Genomic DNA, 20,226 nt, shown 5'->3' on the forward strand with positions numbered 1-20,226 from the left:
TAAGAGAGGAAAATGGAGAAATTACAACAAACAAAATAGAAATACAGAATATCATACGAGAATAGTTACAAAAAACTATATGGAACCAAACTGGATAACCTAGAGGAGATGGACAAGTTTCTGGAAACATACTGTCCACCAAGACTGAATCAAGAAGAAACTGACCACCTGAACAAACCGATCCCTAGAAAGGAAATAGAAATAGCAATTAAAAACCTCCCTACAAATAAAAGTCCAGGACCGGATGGCTTCACCGGGGAATTCTACCAAACATACAAAGAAGAACTCATACCAGTCCTTCACAAACTCTCGCAGATGATTGAAAAGAACGGAATACTCCTAAACACATTCTATGAAGACACCATCACCCTGATACCAAAGCCAGGGAAAGACACTACAAAAAAAGAGAATTATAGGCCAATATCACTGATGAACATAGACGCCAAAATCCTCACCAAAATTTTAGCAAATAGAATCCAACAACACATAAAAAAGATTATACATCATGACCAAGTGGGGTTCATCCCAGGGACACAAGGCTGGTTAAACATACGCAAGTCAATCAATGTAATACATCACATCAACAAGAGAAAGGACAAAAACCACATGATCATCTCAATCGATGCAGAAAAAGCATTTGATAAAATTCAACACCCATTTATGATAAAAATTCTCGCCAAAGTGGGTATAGAGGGAACATATCTCAACATAATAAAAGCTATAAATGACAAACCTACAGCCAGCATAGTACTCAACGGTGAAAAACTGAAAAGCTTCCCACTAAAATCTGGGACAATACAAGGATTCCCACTATCACCACTCCTATTCAACATAGTCCTGGAAGTCCTAGCCACAGTAATCAGGCAAGAGAAAGAAATAAAAGGGATCCAAATTGGAAAAGAATAGGTGAAAGTGTCACTATATGCTAATGACATGTTACTATATATAGAAAACCCTAAAAGGTCCACACAAAAGCTACTAGAGCTGATTGAAGAATTCAGCAAGGTAGCAGGTTACAAAATTAACGTTCAATAATCAGTTGCATTTCTTTACACTAACGATAAATCAACAGAAGAAGAAAGTAAAGAAACAATCCCCTTTAAAATAGCACCCAAAGTAAAAAAATATCTGGGAATAAATCTAACCAAGGAGGTGAAAGAATTATACACAGAAAACTATAAACCATTGATGAAGGATATTAAAGAAGAATTTAAAAAATCGAAAGGTATTCCATGCTCTTGGATTGGAAGAATCAATATTGTTAAAATGGTCACACTACCCAAGGCCATCAACAGATTTAATGCAATCCCTATCCAATTACCCAGGACATATTTCACAGAACTAGAATAAGTCATAATAAAATTCATATGGAATCATCAAAGACCTAGAATTGCCAAAGCATTACTGAAGAGAAAGAAAGAGGCTGGAGGAATAACTCTCCCAGACTTCAGACAATACTATAGAGCTACAGTCATCAAGACAGCATGGTATTGGTACCAAAACAGACATATAGACCAATGGAACAGAATAGAGAGCCCAGAAATGAACTCACAAACTTTTGGTCAACTCATCTTCGACAAAGGAGGAAAAATATACAATGGAATAAAGACAGTCTCTTCAGCAAATGGTGTTGGGAAAACTGGACAGCAGCATGTAAAACAATGAAGCTAGAACACTCCCTTACACCATATACAAAAATCAACTCAAAATGGATCAAAGACTTAAACATACGACAAGATAAAATAAACCTAGAGGAAAACATAGGCAAAACATTATATGACATACATCTCAAAAATTTTCTCCTTGTAGAAATAAAAGCAAGAATAAACAAATGGGACCTAATGAAACTTACAAGCTTCTGCACAGCAAAGGAAACCAGAAGTAAAACAAGAAGACAACCTATGGAATGGGAGAAAATTTTTGCAAGTGAATCCGACAAAGGCTTGATCTCCAGAATATATAAGCAGCTCATATGACTCAATAAGAAAAAAAATAAACAACCCAATCCAAAAATGGGCAGAAGACCTAAACAAGCAATTCTCCAAGGAAGACATACAAATGATCAAAAAGCACATGAAAAAATGCTCAATATCACTAATTATCAGAGAAATGCAAATCAAAACTACAATGAGGTATCACCTCACACCAGTCAGAATGGCCGTCATTCAAAAATCCACAAATGACAAATGCTGGAGAGGCTGTGGAGAAAGGGGAACCCTCCTACACTGCGGGTGGGAATGCAGTTTGGTGCAGCCACTATGGAAAACAGTGTGGAGATTCCTCAAAAGACTAGGAATAGACTTACCATATGACCCAGGAATCCCACTCCTGGGCTTGTATCCAGAAGGAACCCTACTTCAGGATGACACCTGCACCCCAATGTTCATAGCAGCACTATTTACAATAGCCAAAACATGGAAACAGCCTAAATGTCCATCAACAGGTGACTGGATAAAGAAGAAGTGGTATAATTATACAATGGAATACTACTCAGCCATAAAAACCGACAACATAATGCCATTTGCAGCAACATGGATGCTCCTGGAGAATGTCATTCTAAGTGAAGTAAGCCAGAAAGAGAAAGAAAAATACCATATGAGATCACTCATATGTGGAATGTAAACAAACAAAAACAAAGTGTAAATACAGGACAGAAATAGACTCATAGACAGAGAATACAGACTTGTGGTTGCCAGGGGGGCGGAGGGTGGGAAGGGATAGCCTGGGATTTCAAAATTGTAGAATAGATAAACAAGATTACACTGTATAGCACAGGGAAATATACACAAAATGTTATGATAACTCACAGAGAAAAAAATGTGACAATGAGTGTGTATATGTCCATGTATGACTGAAAAATTGTGCTGAACACTGGAATTTGACACAACATTGTAAAATGACTATAAATCAAGTTGCAGAATAGAAAAAGTTTGTTTTGTTGCAGGTTTTACAGGAACACCGTGATCTGACCCATGTGGACAGCTGCAAAGTATTACAAGAACAAAGAAATCCTACACCAAGAAGTTTGTAGCAACCAACCAGAGCCCCTCCCCTTTTTAGTGGAAAAAGACCCTGAAGTCTGACTTGAGGAAGATGGTTCTCCAAGATATTATTAGTCTGCCATTATCTTGGTCTGCAGCTGTCTACGTGGATCAGGTCATAGTGCCTCTGTAGAATCTCTAACAAAACAAAAGTTATTTTCTATTCTGCAACTTGTTGCCTTTATATAAGAGCAAAAGTGTTAATATCCTTAAAGATCAGAGCCTTGAAAATAGGCTCTCCTGTATATTTCAGACTAAAGGCAACATTGTTTTACAAAAGGTGCAGATCCAGCAAGACTAAGCCTAGAAAACAGGGCACAGGGTTAAAGCCAAAAGGACAGATCTTCTATGGTGTCAGAATTTTTTCTTTTCTATTATAGTATATTCTACTTTTATGTTCTAAGTTTATAGGAATAAAGTTCAGCCTTTTCCCATTTAAAAAAAAAAAAGAAAAGAAACAGATGATTAGCCTTTACCTTATCACTGTGCACTATAGATTCTTTTGATTGATACATTTGTTCCAAGAGAACTTTGCAAACCTAACGGATAAATGGCGGCATTATGCAAATTCTACATACTTGAGGACAGATAGTTAAATAGAAGCTACCAATTCGTATTATCTTTCAAATGTCTTCAGGGCAAGTTCTCTCATCAAATGTACAGCATCTTGCAAATGTGGAGGTTTTGGCATCTATCTGCATGAAGTCTAGTTTCATATAAGTGGGGAAAGATTCTGAAATTAAGACAAGTCAAATTTAAAAACATGATCCTAATTCATTTTAAATTAGAACAAAATATGAACAATGTAAATATTAACAGGATAGAACTGTCAAAAAAACTTCATTCTTCAAAACATTTCAGCACTGAAGATTAAGAATGAAAAATTGAAACTGTCTATGCTATAAATAAATCAAAGTTTCCTTCACATTTTCTTAGGAAAATCATGTATGTTTTGATGGATGAACTGAATATATTTAATTTCAAGGTGTGCTTAAAACAAAACTGTCACTACATTAAAAAGATGGTTTTCATGCTGGAAATGAACTAAACTGAGTCACAGCTTATCTGACAAATGTTTCAGTGTTTCATTTTCCTTTCCCAAGCCTACCAAATGTTTGTGTCAAATGTGCCACAATCATCTCACAATCTCAGATGCTTCTTCACAAACTGGTATAGGGAAGAAAAATTATACAAAGAAACCAATGCATAAAATGTAGACGTTAATGTGTATGTTCTCCATTTTAACCTAACGTTTTTGTCATTTTTCCTCCTTTTGGTTTCTAATTCTTGAAATAACCCTGAGAATCATGCATCTTGCTTCAACAGAGAATAAGAAAAAGAGAGGAGGAGGAGAAACCCAGCACCCCCGCCACCCCAGTTTCTAGGGTGGTGGAGCAGTGTAGACAATGCTCCACTGTGGTCACTAGCAGACGAGGCTAGGAGATAAGACAGGGACCAGGGTCAGAGGAAGAGGGAAAATGATTAATTTACTTCTGAACATGTGCAATTAGAGCAGACACCTCATTCAATCAGTATCTGAATACCTAAAAAGTTGCTAGGCTGCAGGAATTACAAAGAAAGTTGGATCTGCAGGTCTAATCTAAGATTTGGGTGTCATCAGGTGGTATAAGGAAAAAGTCTGAATGAGACCAGTCCAAATGAGTGTACAGAGGAAAAAAAGAGGTGGACTGAGACCTTTAGAAGAGCAAGTTTAAGAGAAATGCAGGAAAGGGGAGCCAACAAAAGAAGAGCCCGAAATACAGAAGGTAAGTCAAGAGAGACCAGTGCTACTAGCGGAGAATTTCAGTAACTAGCATCAACCTCTCACAAAACTCAGATGAGGCTTGAGAAATACCTATTAAAACGTTCAACTAGGAAGTCAGTGGTGTCCTTATTGGGGAAATTTCTATGGGTGAAGCGAGAGATAACAACACGTTGAGCAAAAGAAAACAGAAAGAAGGGAAAGGAAGAATAGGGTAACTTTTATTAGCTTTGCTATAAGGAGAAGGAGAATTATACGGCAATAGGGAGAAGGAAGACTCTGGACCATGAGAACATACAGTGAAAAGGAACTTAAAGGAGAAGAAACTAATGGAGATTAAGTTGAAGACACAGGAAAGATCTTGGTTCTAAGACTTTCTCCAAACTAACTTCTGAACCTCAATATTTGTCTCATTTACTTTAACCCACAGGAACCAGAGCTGGGAGAAAACAGATATATTCTCTAACAGAAAACCTTTCCAGATTCCACTAATTTCTAACTATTTCCCGCCCTGTCCCCATACATGCATGACAGTGCGCTATGTGCACGGGCACAGACAACTTCAGATCTGTACCGAAGTCTCCGCTGTGGATAAACAGAAAACAAAGACCCCTGAACTGGACACCACAGCACAAGGATTTGTATTATTTGTCATTTTCTCACTTTCAAAAGAAAATAACCCCCTTTTCTAAAAAAATACAAATTATGGAATTTGAGAAAAGCATTTCAATGAGAAAAGAATACAATTATAGAATCAATAAATTCTAGAATGAGAGTTTAGCAGGTATAATTGGAAAGATGCTAGATTAGAACTTCAGATTCCAGATCTGTCATTAACTCGTTTTAGGATTATGAGCTACCTCTTCTACCTTTCTGAACTTCAGTTTTCTCAACTGTAAAACTCGTGAACTAGATAAAACAGATTACTGTGGTCCCATCCAGCCTTAATAAGAACGTGATTCTGGTCATATGTATGCTATTTCTAGGTTAAAAAAAAACAAACAAGGTTCAAAGAAGACAAGTCAATGACCTGAAAAGTTAGTATGGTAGAGCCATCTAGGAATTTATGGTTCCCAATTCCCAAACTAATGTTCCTTAGGCTATGAAAAGTTTGTGTTTTTATGGCATATGCAGATATTGATGATTTTTAAAAAGCCTCTTTTTTTTCTCTCCTGCAAATTACATTTTCAAGGATGGGCACAGCCAAGGCTACAGTAAAAAGTGGAGCACATGCAGAATGTCTCTCCTTATATCCATCCAGCTTAGTGCCTCTCTGACTGGGTCATGCTTACTATGGCCCTGAACTATTTAATCAAAGAAATAGACAAAAGGTCTGTAGTGGCCACTACCTATCCAGTCCACAGGAGTCCTGTGCCTTCAACACAGGGTATACAACGTTCCCTATACCCACTGGATCCTAGGATGTCTCACAGTGACCTCATGAGTTCAACCCCTCTCTGACAAACTAAGGCTGATGGTGCAGAGCAGGTGAAAGACACTGTCAACTGCCTTGGTCCCTACTTTGTGTTCCAGTCACTCATACTATAAAGACTTCAAAGATGACCCTGCAGAGTTTCCTAAACAATTAACAGGAACTTTTCTATTATTTTCAAAAGTAGTTATGGTGAAATCCAGTTTGAGTAGTAACATAAAGACAGAGTGGAAATAGGAGAGAAAAAGGGGTACTGGGAAAAAAACAAATAAATATTTGTCATTTAATTACTTTCTACATGGGGTCAAACAAACTTATTTTAATACATATACAGATATATATCATACCAAGTATTTTCTGTATTTACATTTGCATACACATTTAAAAAGGAATAGTTTAAGCCTTTTTATTCAAACATCTAACAAAGCATTCCTACTCATATTTTGTTAAATAATCTTATAATGTTATTGATCCAGCATTCTTGGAATTTATCAACACTGTAAAACATGCAGTAAAGAGACACATTCTTGGTCAAATGATACATAAAATACAGATTTGTTTGTCTCAGCTAAATTTCCACAGCTAAACAATCCACTTCTTCCAGGAAAACAATAACACCACATTCATTGAAACTGCTTTCTATAATTTACCCTAAAATATCTGCCAACTATATATAGCAAGAACTCATGATGTTGAAAATAAATTCAATAAATCTTTTGATCAACTTCTTTAGTTAATGTTGAATATTTTACAGCATTCAACTTCATTGCAAACTACTGTTTAATTCTTCAAAAGCATTACTAAAATAGCTAAGACATATTGTTTTATCATATGGTCCATCCCTAATAAAAAACGATAGTCTATGAAAAACCTTAACTACTATATATAAAATAGAAAAAAAAAAAACAAGCTTATACTGTATAGCACAGGGAACTATATTCAATATCTTGTAGTAACCTACTATGAAAAAGGAGATGAAAACAAATATATGAATGTATATGTATAACTGAACTATTATGCTGTACACCAGAAACTGACAAAAGAATGTAAACTGACTACACGTGAATTAAAAAAAAAAAAAAGAAGAAGAAGAAGAAAAGAACAAAAGAAAAACTTAAGGGCAAAAGGCTAATTTAATACAAAAATACATTCCAGGTAATAAGGTAACAAACTCCTCCTGTCAATTTTTTCTTTTTCTTTTTCTTTTTTAACATTTTTTATTGATTTATAATCATTTTACAATGTTGTGTCAAATTCCAGTGTTCAGCACAATTTTTGAGTCATTCATGGACATATACACACTGTCACATTTTTTTCTCTGTGAGTTATCATAACATTTTGTGTATATTTCCCTGTGCTATACAGTGTAATCTTGTTTATCTATTCTACAATTTTGAAATCCCAGGCTATCCCTTCCCACCCTCCACCCCCCTGGTAACCACAAGTCTGTATTCTCTGTCTGTGAGTCTATTTCTGTTCTGTATTTACGCTTTGTTTTTGTTTGTTTGTTTGTTTTTGTTTTTGTTTTTAGATTCCACATATGAGCGATCTCATATGGTATTTTTCTTTCTCTTTCTGGCTTACTTCACTTAGAATGACATTCTCCAGGAGCATCCATGTTGCTGCAAATGGCATTATGTTGTCGGTTTTTATGGCTGAGTAGTATTCCATTGTATAATTATACCACTTCTTCTTTATCCAGTCACCTGTTGATGGACATTTAGGCTGTTTCCATGTTTTGGCTATTGTAAATAGTGCTGCTATGAACATTGGGGTGCAGGTGTCATCCTGAAGTAGGGTTCCTTCTGGATACAAGCCCAGGAGTGGGATTCCTGGGTCATATGGTAAGTCTATTCCTAGTCTTTTGAGGAATCTCCACACTGTTTTCCATAGTGGCTGCACCAAACTGCATTCCCACCAGCAGTGTAGGAGGGTTCCCCTTTCTCCACAGCCTCTCCAGCATTTGTCATTTGTGGATTTTTGAATGACGGCCATTCTGACTGGTGTGAGGTGATACCTCATTGTAGTTTTGATTTGCATTTCTCTGATAATTAGTGATATTGAGCATTTTTTCATGTGCTTTTTGATCATTTGTATGTCTTCCTTGGAGAATTGCTTGTTTAGGTCTTCTGCCCATTTTTGGATTGGGTTGTTTATTTTTTTCTTATTGAGTCATATGAGCTGCTTATATATTCTGGAGATCAAGCCTTTGTCGAATTCATTTGCAAAAATTTTCTCCCATTCCATAGGTTGTCTTCTTGTTTTACATCTGGTTTCCTTTGCTGTGCAGAAGCTTGTAAGTTTCATTAGGTCCCATTTGTTTATTCTTGCTTTTATTTCTTCTAGGAGAAAATTTTTGAAATGTATGTCAGATAATGTTTTGCCTATGTTTTCCTCTAGGAGGTTTCTTGTATCTTGTCGTATGTTTAAGTCTTTATCCATTTTGAGTTGATTTTTGTATATGGTGTAAGGGAGTGTTCTAGTTTCATTTATGCTGCTGTCCAGTTTTCCCAACACCATTTGCTGAAGAGACTGTCTTTATTCCATTGTATATTCTTGCCTCCTTTGTCAAAGATTAATTGACCAAAACTTGTGGGTTCATTTCTGGGCTCTCTATTCTGTTCCATTGGTCTATATGTCTGTTTTGGTACCAATACCATGCTGTCTTGATGACTGTAGCTCTATAGTATTGTCTGAAGTCTGGGAGAGTTATTCCTCCAGCCTCTTTCTTTCTCTTCAGTAATGCTTTGGCAATTCTAGGTCTTTGATGATTCCATATGAATTTTATTATGATTTTTTTCTACTTCTGTGAAATATGTCTTGGGTAATTGGATAGGGATTGCATTAAATCTGTAGATGGCCTTGGGCAGTGTGACCATTTTAACAATATTGATTCTTCCAATCCAAGAGCATGGAATATCTTTCCATTTTTTAAAGTCTTCTTTAATTTCCTTCATCAATGGTTTATAGTTTTCTGTGTATAATTCTTTCACCTCCTTGGTTAGATTTATTCCCAGATATTTTATTACTTTGGGTGCTATTTTAAAGGGGATTGTTTCTTTACTTTCTTCTTCTGTTGATTTATCGTTAGTGTAAAGAAATGCAACTGATTATTGAACGTTAATTTTGTAACCTGCTACCTTGCTGAATTTTTCAATCAGCTCTAGTAGCTTTTGTGTGGACCTTTTAGGGTTTTCTATATATAGTAACATGTCATTAGCATATAGTGATACTTTCACCTCTTCTTTTCCAATTTGGATCCCTTTTATTTCTTTCTCTTGCCTGATTACTGTGGCTAGGACTTCCAGGACTATGTTGAATAGGAGTGGTGATAGTGGGAATCCTTGTATTGTCCCAGATTTTAGTGGGAAGTTTTTCAGTTTTTCACCGTTGAGTACTATGCTGGCTGTAGGTTTGTCATTTATAGCTTTTATTATGTTGAGATATGTTCCCTCTATACCCACTTTGGCGAGAATTTTTATCATAAATGGGTGTTGAATTTTATCAAATGCTTTTTCTGCATCGATTGAGATGATCATGTGGTTTTTGTCCTTTCTCTTGTTGATGTGATGTATTACATTGATTGACTTGCGTATGTTTAACCAGCCTTGTGTCCCTGGGATGAACCCCACTTGGTCATGATGTATAATCTTTTTTATCTGTTGTTGGATTCTATTTGCTAAAATTTTGGTGAGGATTTTGGCATCTATGTTCATCAGTGATATTGGCCTATAATTCTCTTTTTTTTTTTGTAGTGTCTTTCCCTGGTTTTGGTATCAGGGTGATGGTGTCTTCATAGAATGCGTTTAGGAGTATTCCATCCTTTTCAATCATCTGCGAGAGTTTGTGAAGGACTGGTATGAGTTCTTCTTTGTATGTTTGGTAGAATTCCCCGTTGAAGCCATCCGGTCCTGGACTTTTATTTGTAGGGAGGTTTTTAATTGCTATTTCTATTTCCTTTCTAGGGATCGGTTTGTTCAGGTGGTCAGTTTCTTCTTGATTCAGTCTTGGTGGACAGTATGTTTCCAGAAACTTGTCCATCTCCTCTAGGTTATCCAGTTTGGTTCCATATAGTTTTTTGTAACTATTCTCGTATGATATTCTGTATTTCTATTTTGTTTGTTGTAATTTCTCCATTTTCCTCTCGTATTTTGCTAATTTGTACTCTCTCTTTTTTCTTCTTTGTGAATTTGGCCAGAGGTTTGTCGATTTTATTTACTTTTTCAAAAAACCAGCTTTTGGTTTGGTTGATTTTTTCTATGGTCTTGTTAGTCTCTATTGTATTTAATTCCTTTCTGATCTTTATTATTTCCTTCCTTCTGCTGCTTTTTGGGGCTTTTTGTTCTTCTTTTTCTAATTCATTCAAGTGGTGGGTTAAATTGTTTACCTGAGATTGTTCTTCTTTTTTGAGAAAGGCCTGTATCGCTATAAACTTCCCTCTTAGCACTGCCTTTGCTGTGTCCCATAGGTTTTGAGTGGTTGTGCTTTCATTGTCATTTGTCTCAAGGTATTTTTTAATTTCAGCTTTGAATTCCTCATTGGCCGATTGTTTTTTCAATAACATATTGTTTAATCTCCATGCTTTCCTTTTTTTCTCCTTTGTTTCTCTGTTGTTGATTTCCAGTTTCATGGCATTGTGGTCAGTAAAGATGCTTGAGATAATTTCTATCTTCTTAAAATTGTTGAGGTTTCTTTTGTGCCCAAGTACATGATCGATCCTGGAAAATGTTCCACGTGCACTTGAAAAGAATATATATCCTATTTTTGGTGGGTGTAATGCTCTGAAAATATCCACCAAATCTAGTTTTTCTATTGTAGTATTTAATTTCTCTGTTGCCTTGTTTATTTTCTGTCTGGAAGATCTGTCTAGTGATGTTAATTCAGTGTTAAAATCTCCAACTATGATTGTATCCCCATCAATATCCCCCTTTATCTCTGTTAGTAATTCTTGTATGTACTTGGGTGCTCCTATATTGGGTGCATATATATTAACAAGTATAATATCCTCATCTTGTATCACTCCTTTAATCATTATAAAATGTCCTTCTTTATCTTTCTTTATGGCCTTTGTTTTAAAGTCTATTTTGTCTGAAATCAGTACTGCAACACCTGCTTTTTTGTCTTTTCCATTTGCATGGAATATCCTTTTCCATCCTTTCACTCTCAATCTATATGCGTCCTTCTCCCTAAAGTGGGTCTCTTGTATGCAGCATATTGAAGGTTCTTGCTTTATTATGTAGTCTGCCACTCTATGTCTTATGACTGGAGCATTTAGTCCATTAACATTTACAGTAATTAATGATAGATGTGTGTTTATTGCCATTTTGAACTTATCTTTGCAGTTGAATTGGTATATCCTCTTTGTTCCTTTCTTCTTCCTTTTGTGGTTTGGTAATTTTCCTTTGTATTATCATGGATTTTATTTAATTTTTGTGACTCCTTTGTAAGTTTTTGGCTTGTGGTTACCCTTTTTTTGTAAATCTATTAACACATTACTATAACTGTTTTTATTAAGCTGATAGTAACATGATCTCAAGCCCATCCTACTGTTAAAAAAATTTTAAAAAGAAAGAAAAAAATATGTTCTATATTTCCCTGCCTCCCTGTCCCAGTCTCAGTGATTTGTATGTCTTCTTTTATAATTTCATGTTCACTTTATTTGTAATTCATGAGTTATCACCTTTCCAGTTGTGTGTTTCTCATTTCTGTAGCATCCTTCTTCTTTTCTATTTAGAATAGCCCTTTCAATATTTCTTTTAGCATGAGTTTAGTGTTGCTAAACTCCTGCAGCTTTTTTTTTTTTTTTTTTGTCTGTGAAACTCTTTATTTCTCCTTCTATCCTCAAGGGTAGCTTTGCTGGATAAAGGATCCTAGGCTGCATGTTTTTTTCATTCAGGGCTTTGAATATATCTTGCCACTCCCTTCTGGCCTGTAGTGTTTGTGTAGAGAAATCAGCTGAGAGCCTTATGGGGGTTCCCTTGTAACTTACTCTTTGCTTTTCTCTTGCTGCCTTTAGAATCATTTCTTTACCCTTGACTCTGGCCATCTTGATTATGATATGTCTTGGTGTGGGTCTATTTCGGTTCTTCCTGTTTGGGACCTTCTGAGCTTCGTGTACTTGGATATCTGATTCCTTCTTTAAGTTTGGGAAGTTTTCAGTCATGATTTCTTCAAAAACCTTTTCAATCCCCTTTGATCTTTCTTCCCCTTCTGGGACCCCTATTATGTGAAGATTGGGACGCTTTATGTTATTCCATAGGTCCCTTATGCTATTTTCATTATTTTTTATTTGCTTCTCTTGTAGTTCTTCTGTATGGGTGCTTTCTATTGCCCTGTCTTCTAGATCACTAATTCGTTCCTCTGCATTATCTAGTCGGCTTTGCACAGCTATTAGATCACTCCTCATCTCTGTCAATGAGTTTACCCATTCTACTTGGCTCTTCTTTATAGCTTCAATTTCATTTTTGACATATTTTATGTCTCTAAACACTATCTCTTTTAATTCCTTCAGCAATTCGATCACTCCTTTTTTGAAATCTTGATCTAGTAGCCTATCGATATCTATTTCATTGATCTTTCTTTCAGGGGATTTCTCTTGTTCCTTTAATTGGGAAGGTTTTTCTGCTTCCTCATCTTGCTCATACCTCTCTGGCACAGTGGTTTATGGAGTATCAGTTGTCTATTTTGGTCCTTAAGTAGTTTATCTAATGCCTATGTAAGAATAAGAGTTAGAAAAAAAAATAAGAGAGAAAGAGAAAGAATTTTAAAAGAAGGGAGAAAGAGGGTTTGAAAACAGTGTATAATGAATAATAGAAGAGCGAGTTGAAGCAGAGTATCAATCGGGTTGAGCCGTCCTTCTAAACCTTTAAAAAAAAAGGGGGGGGGCGAGATGAATAGATGTATTTGAAACCTGTGTCTAATCAATAACAGGACATCAAAACCCAAGAGAAATATAAATGAATTAAGAAGTAAAAATTGAGAGGGTAATAGTAAATAGAACAGATAAAAACAGATTAAAAAAAGAAGGGGGGGTGTTGTCAGTGTTCTCCTGGAGTCTGTGTGCTTTTAATGTGAAGTCTTTCTGTCTTTGTCCTGTTTTGGAAGCTCAGCTTGCTGTTTTCAGAGGCCCTCCGTTGGCCCCCTCTTCTGTGCTGCTCCCAATACCTGTCCGCAAGCAGATCGCGCCTCCTCCTAACAGTGGGTCAGGTGCAGCTCTCCTCTGCTGTGGGCGGGCGGGTCACTGCCCCTCCCGATGCCGCAGTCAGATGTTGCAGACTGGCCAGGTAGGAGGGCGGGTCGTGCCCCTTCCCAGCACCTCGGTCAGGGGCTGTGTTCTTGCCCGAAATGCAGGGGGCCGCTTTCCCTCTACCTGCGCCGGTAGCTCCGCTCTCTGTGCGGCTGCGCACTCCGCCCTGGTCAGCGCTTCGCAGGTGGGCTCGGGGAAGACCGAGGGACAGCCTTGTCCCTGCTCCGGGCCAAAGCTCAGCTCCTTGTTTGTCTTTGTGGAGCAAGTTCTCTGACTGACCGGGATGGAAGGATCCTATCTGCCCCGGGCTGCAGGCCAGTCTCAGTCTGGCCTTTGAGGCTGCTAAGCCCTTAGTTGCAGATACAGGTTTCACCCCCGCCACTGCCTGGATGCTAAGTGCAGGAGGATATGGCGGCTGTGCCTGAGCCCCACCTCTCTTCTCCCGAAAACTTTCTGTGGGTTTTCAGAGATGGGGGTGTGCACCTTTCCCCCGAGAGCACATCAACCTTGCTGTTTTATGGAGGGCCCAGGTTGTTCTGCCCTGTGCACCCACAGCCACGGCGCGCAGCCCCTTGCATTCCCCCAGGGCTGCTTCTGTGCAGTCGCCCCCGTCCTCTGCCCGGCTTGTGCAGCCTGGCCCTGCCCGCTGCTGCCGGCCCGCATCTCATGCTGGGTGTCGAGTGGACCCTCTGTGCCCATTTAACTTAGTTCTGTCAGTCAAGGGCTGCTCCGTATGATCTGAGCCTCGGAGGCTCCCCCTCCATCCTGCTGGCCTCTCAAGTTGCAGAGGGGAGACCCAGTGAGTGAGCTCCAGTCCTCCTTTGCCGCTCCCTCCCCGTGGGACCCGTCCCACGCTTCTTTGCCTTTTGTTTTTTCTTTTTTCCTTTTCTCCTACCAGATTTTTGGCATCTTTATCTTTTGAAGAGGGCGATGTTCTGTCGGAATTCCACAGGTGCTCTGGGTGGCTGAGTGGGTCTGTGAATGTAGGTCTTGGTGCATTTGTGGGAGAGGGTGAGCTGTGAGTGCCCTTCTACTGCGCCATCTTCTCCTCTGCCCAAAGCTTTGACTTGCTTAAGCAACTCTAAATATCTGTCACATGTAGAAATGTGTAGCTTTATCAAAGGATCAAGTAAAAATGTGCACCTTGAGGTTGGTCCACCTCTTAGTTAATGAGGAGGAGCTGCTTTTTGTTTAAATTGGGCGTGACTGCAAAATGCCATTAAGGAATTAGCTGCAAAATGGTGTTTAAAGAGGGTAGAAATATGGTTCACATGAACTATTTAGAGAGAGTATTTTTTTCTCTCATGGTTCTGAAACATTTTGAAGGTTCACCAGTATCTTTACATTTTATCTATAATGAAGTTTTTTTGTTCTGAATGGAATTGTACATGCATGTATTCAATTTCATATGCAGACACCAGATACATTTTGGTATACAAATCTTTAAATATTAGTATATATTTTTATAAGGTTATGAGCAAGTTGAAATATATGCATTCATTGTCTCTAGTAGTTTTTAGTGGTTTGAAGTCCCAATTTAAAAAATATATATATCTTCATTGTATAATGAAATAAGTTTCAAATTTATATCCTTTGCTCAAAATATTACATTTTGAAGCGTATTTTGAGCATATTGAGATAATGACTATAATTTTCTGTTTTGTTTGTTTTCTCTTTTTATAGACTTTATTTTTAAAGCAATTTCAGGTTCACATCAAAATTGAGCAGAAAGTTACAGAGATTTTCCATATAACCCCATCCCCACCAATGCATATCTTTCCCCATTTTCAACATCCCCTGCCAGGCTGGTACATTTGTTCCAGTTGATGAACTTACAGTGAGAGATTATTATCATCCATAGTTTATATTAGGGTTCAACCGTTTCTCTGGTTTGGACAATGTATAATGACATGTATCCATCATTATAGTATCATACTTATTGTGTTCACTGCTGTAAAAGTTGTCTGTGCTTTGCCAAGTCATCCCACCCTCTCCCCTAAGCCCTGGCAACCACTGATCTTTTTACTGTGTCCATAGTTTTGCCCTTTCCAGAGTGTCAGACAGAATCATACAGAATGTAGGCCTTTCAGATTGGCTTCTTTCACTTAGTAATATTTAATTTTTCTCCATATCTTATCATGGCTTGATAGCTCATTTCTTTTTAGCATGGCTTGAAAAATATTCCAATGTATGGATGTAGTGCAGTTTATTTATCTAGTCACCTGCTGAAGGACATCTTGGTAACTTCCACGTTTTAGTAATTATGAATAAAGCTGCTAGAAACACCTGTGTACAAGCTTTTGTGTAGACATTGGTTTACACCATTTGGGGGGGTAAATACCAAGGAGCACAAGCTGCTGGATCATATGGTAAGAGTATGTTTAGTTTTGAGAGAAACTTCAAACTCTCTTGCAAAGCAGCTCTACCACCGTGCTTTCCCACCAGCAGTATATAAGTTGCTCCACGTCTTCACCAACATTTAGCATCGTCAGCATTCTGGCTTTTTGTATAACTCATTTTTTGAAACATTTATTTTTTGTAATAAGTGTAGCTAAATGGTGCTGTAAGTTAAGAATTCTAAATTTTTTTATTTTCCCAGGTATTGAGAAACAGACAGAAATGTGAAAACTCAGGAAACTTCTGTGGTAACACCAATAAAACTATACCTTTTTTCTTTCTTTATTTTTCTAGAGAATTGTCAGGTATAGAAAAAATTCATTTTCAGAAAGGGAGTTAAGTAGCAAAAAAGGCCTGGGGCACATTTTGACTCACTGACTGTAATTCTTTCTACTTGAGCCTCTACCTACTCATCTTTCTTTCTTTAAGAGAAGAAATTCATTTTTTACCTTTTTAGCAGGACTTCTTAAAAATGAAGATTTGTTAGACTAATCCAGTGTGTTTCAAAACACAAATAACACCTTCTTATTTGCATCTTGGAGAACAGAGAAATCTGAAGGGAGCAGAAGCACTTGGAGTGGAGGCTGTTGGTCAAACATAGAGGCCAGCTCTCAAGAGACAGCATGCCTGGGCCAAATACCTCTCTTCTATTTCAATTAAAGTTGATCTATCTTGTCTAAAAACCTAACTATACTAGTTGTTTTGAAAGCACACTCAAGTTCAGGAGTAATGCTATTGTCGCTTACATTTCTGGCTTTGAATAGATCTAAGAGATGAGCAGCTGTGAGAATTTATTCATTAAGAATATTCCTTCTGTTAAAAAAAACGTTGATATTCTTTTTTTCACATGTATTCAAAAAATACTCTAGAATTCTTAACAACAGGTAATTTTATTTTGTAATATGGCAAGAAAAGCCTGATGAATAAACCAAAGAAAGTTATTTAGCATCTTCAGGGAATTGTGTTGTTCATCCAGGAAGGTACTATTTTGCAAACTGTTCATTATGCTTCGTAGCACTTTAAGATCCTCAACTGTACCATTTCTGGAAGATTTTTTTTTAAACTACTCTTTCAAGGGGATTACAGCTAAACTCCTGTAGATTTCACTGTATGTTTTAGTCACTTTTTTCTTTGAGTTTTTTAATCTCACAAATTATTCAAGGCTTCAACTATTATATAGTTGGCTTCATTTCATAATTAATAAGGGAAGAATAATAGTTTCTTAAATATTTTTATCATTGTTTAAGAATGTGCATATTTATTTACTCAGAAAGAAAGCACAGCATCTTAAAAAAAATCTAGGAAAGAAAATAGAATAAGGTAACCGGCTTTTTTCCTACCTAATTTTCCAACTAAATTTTTTTTTTATATTTGATTCTTGATTTTTTTAACCAAAGTATTCAAGTAAATTGAGAGTTTCAGTGGCCCTGCTTTTTAAATTGGGAAAAAGTCACACTCATTTTGTAGGTTTCCTATCGCTTTGTACATGTTATTTTCTATCAGGGGTTTGTTTCTGCTTTGTCTGTATGCTGCTGTAAAATCATTCCATCTTGCTGAAGTTCCTCTGCTACATCTTTATTCAAGTAAATGAGGTGGGAGCTGCTTAGTCAATTGAGCAAGCTAATTGGCTAAAAATTTCTTGATAGCACAAGATAAGCATGTACTGCAAAAAATGAGTATTGCTTGCCTGTTGTCAACTGTCTTTCCAGCAGCTGACTGTGTTTAAATTATGTCATTCACCCTTACACCTGCAACTGTGATTCCATGTCTTTCATTGTTTCACTTGAGTGTACTGATACCCTTTTTATTTTCACAAAGAGAAAAATAATTAAAAACCCAAGAGAACACAGATTTTGCTTACAGTTTAATGACACTGTTTTCATTTCAACAAAGCTGGCATTTAAGAAGAGAGATCACTTTTTACAATCTGGATACAACTCTTTCTTGAAACCATTGTGGAAAATTTATAGAGATGAATAATTGGGCAAAGATATGACAGGAAAGAAATTCCTATGAACCATTTCTTAAGTTTATCCCCCCAATTATGCTTATAATGTTTACTGTCATGTGCCTCCATTTCCTATCTCTGGAGTCAATATAACATTTAGAAGAATGTGTTTTCATATGTTTATATAGACACCACATGTGCATCCAAAGCAATAGTCACCAGTGCATGTTAAGTACATAGGAGAGAATGGCATGTGTATGTACATGTGGTCCTCGTGTTTTTTATTTGACACTGTGAAGTCATATTCTTGAAATAACTCACACCTTGATGACTGATACTTAATGGAAGCCAAGAGACCAGATACAGGGTACATCGAAGCACATTTCTTATGTGTCAACAGCCTCATGTCAATTATGATAGGAATGTGGGGACATAGAAGCTGGAGTGAAGTCTAACAAGTGCAAGTCACTCATTCATCTCAATTTTGTTGGGAGCATAGAAAACTTACAAATAAAATAACTTTAGATAGTTTTAAGTTCTATGTAGACAGAAATAGGGCAACTATATAGAATGTGGCTGGGGGAGAAGTAGTTGACTTGGGGAACGGTGGGACTGTTTTGGATATAGAAGGTCAAGGAAGGCCTCTTTGTGTCCAGAGCAACTTATGCAGGGGGCTGGAGTAGATACTTACACAGCTGGTATTAGGGTCATAAGAATGGAAATACTGGGATTCAGGGGTTGTCAGTCAGGTTGCTGGTTTGATCAGACATGAGACTAAGTTGTGAGTTGATCTGATCTCATAGTAAAAGGGGAAATGGCAAATAGTGAAGGGCCATCTGCTGGACTACCAGAATGCCAAGGTCAAAGGAGGACAATAGTAGGGTAGAAGAGGGGCTGAGCCAGTGAGATCCCAGCCCCAGGGCCCCTTCTGGTCTCCCTCCCTGTCACCCGTACCTGACCTCAGCACAGTAGTGTCAGCCCTGCTGCTTGCGTGTTGCTGAGACTCTAGTAAGTAAAGGACAGAGAGAGATGGGATTCAAAGCCAACTGCTTGTTAGATCCTCTGCCTTTCGTGAAGCTGTTTTATTTTCTAAGCATCAGTATATAAACTTATAGAATGATTTTTTCTCTGCAGACCTTTTCTTCTTGAATTGAAAAATGCAGCAATTCCTCCTCTGCAGATGTTATTAGTACGTAAAGTAAGAGTAATTAATCTGAGGTTCAAATTGTTTACCAGACCCTTGCTTTATTTTTCAGATTTATCTAAAGTCAATAAATCTATAGTAACTGCTATAATTTCCTTAGTCATATAGTGAAAGCTTTATCAGATAAAAATCAATAAAAGACAATGCAGAAATACATCATAGTTACTTCTGCATTGTGGCCACCGTACGTTTTCAGATAGTTAACCCTCTTGATTTCTGTTTCCCCATCTCATTTCTTGACTTTTCTTCTAATGCTTCAAACTCAGGATGGATAAAGAGAAGTTCAAGCCACTGTATTTCATCTCCAACTCAGAGTCAATTGGCATGTGCTGTTTAATTTTTATAGTGAAACATACATTCTTAAGGTGGAAAACTATGCAGGTGTTAACAAATCATGTCAAAAGTATATTTCATCAGACAAGGGACTATGAGAGTTGTCAAAGCAGGATAACAAACTCTGTGTATAACATACCCCTTATTTAACTGTCTGTGTGTGCGAAATAACAAGATTGGAAGCATAGGTATCTGTATCTTTGATTGTGATTCTCACTACTTGGTACAATTTGTATTTCTTTTGTTACACTTTCCTATATCTTCTAAAATCTCTGCAGTGTGCCCATGTCAATATATCACAATCAAGTGTTTGTTTGTTTAAATAAATACCTAAATAAGCTGAATAAGAAAGGAGACGTATTTACAGGCATAAATTTCTGCTCTTTGCCTTCAATTAGCTTATAGTATAATTAGAGAGATCAAACTAAGAGACTCCTGAAGTCACTCAAAAGATCCTTAAAAGCTAAGCTATTTTTCAGGCTAAGAATATATGAGATGGTGTAAAGGATCACATTAGCATGAGAGTGAGTAGTCAAGAAAGGCTTTCCAGGGAAGACTAAATAAAGTCAGAGTTTGAAGAAAGAAAGCAGCATTAGAACAAGGTAGGGGGAGGAGGAATCACCTTCTAGACCACGAGCGCAGCATCGGCAGATGCTGGGTGCTTGGAAAATATAGACTCCAAGTGCAGAAAACACACACATAAAGGCAAGTAATAAGTACTTATTTATTACTCCACCAAGTTATGTATAAAAAGCCAGCCATTAAATAGAATTCTTGATTCATCTACTTCCAGGCTTTCTAGGAATCATGGTATATGCTGAAAAATCAGTGATTCTGAGTGCTTTCTGGCAAATTACTTCACA

The sequence above is a fragment of the Camelus ferus genome, chromosome 35, assembly GCF_009834535.1.
Source record: "Camelus ferus isolate YT-003-E chromosome 35, BCGSAC_Cfer_1.0, whole genome shotgun sequence".
Lineage (NCBI taxonomy): Eukaryota > Metazoa > Chordata > Mammalia > Artiodactyla > Camelidae > Camelus > Camelus ferus.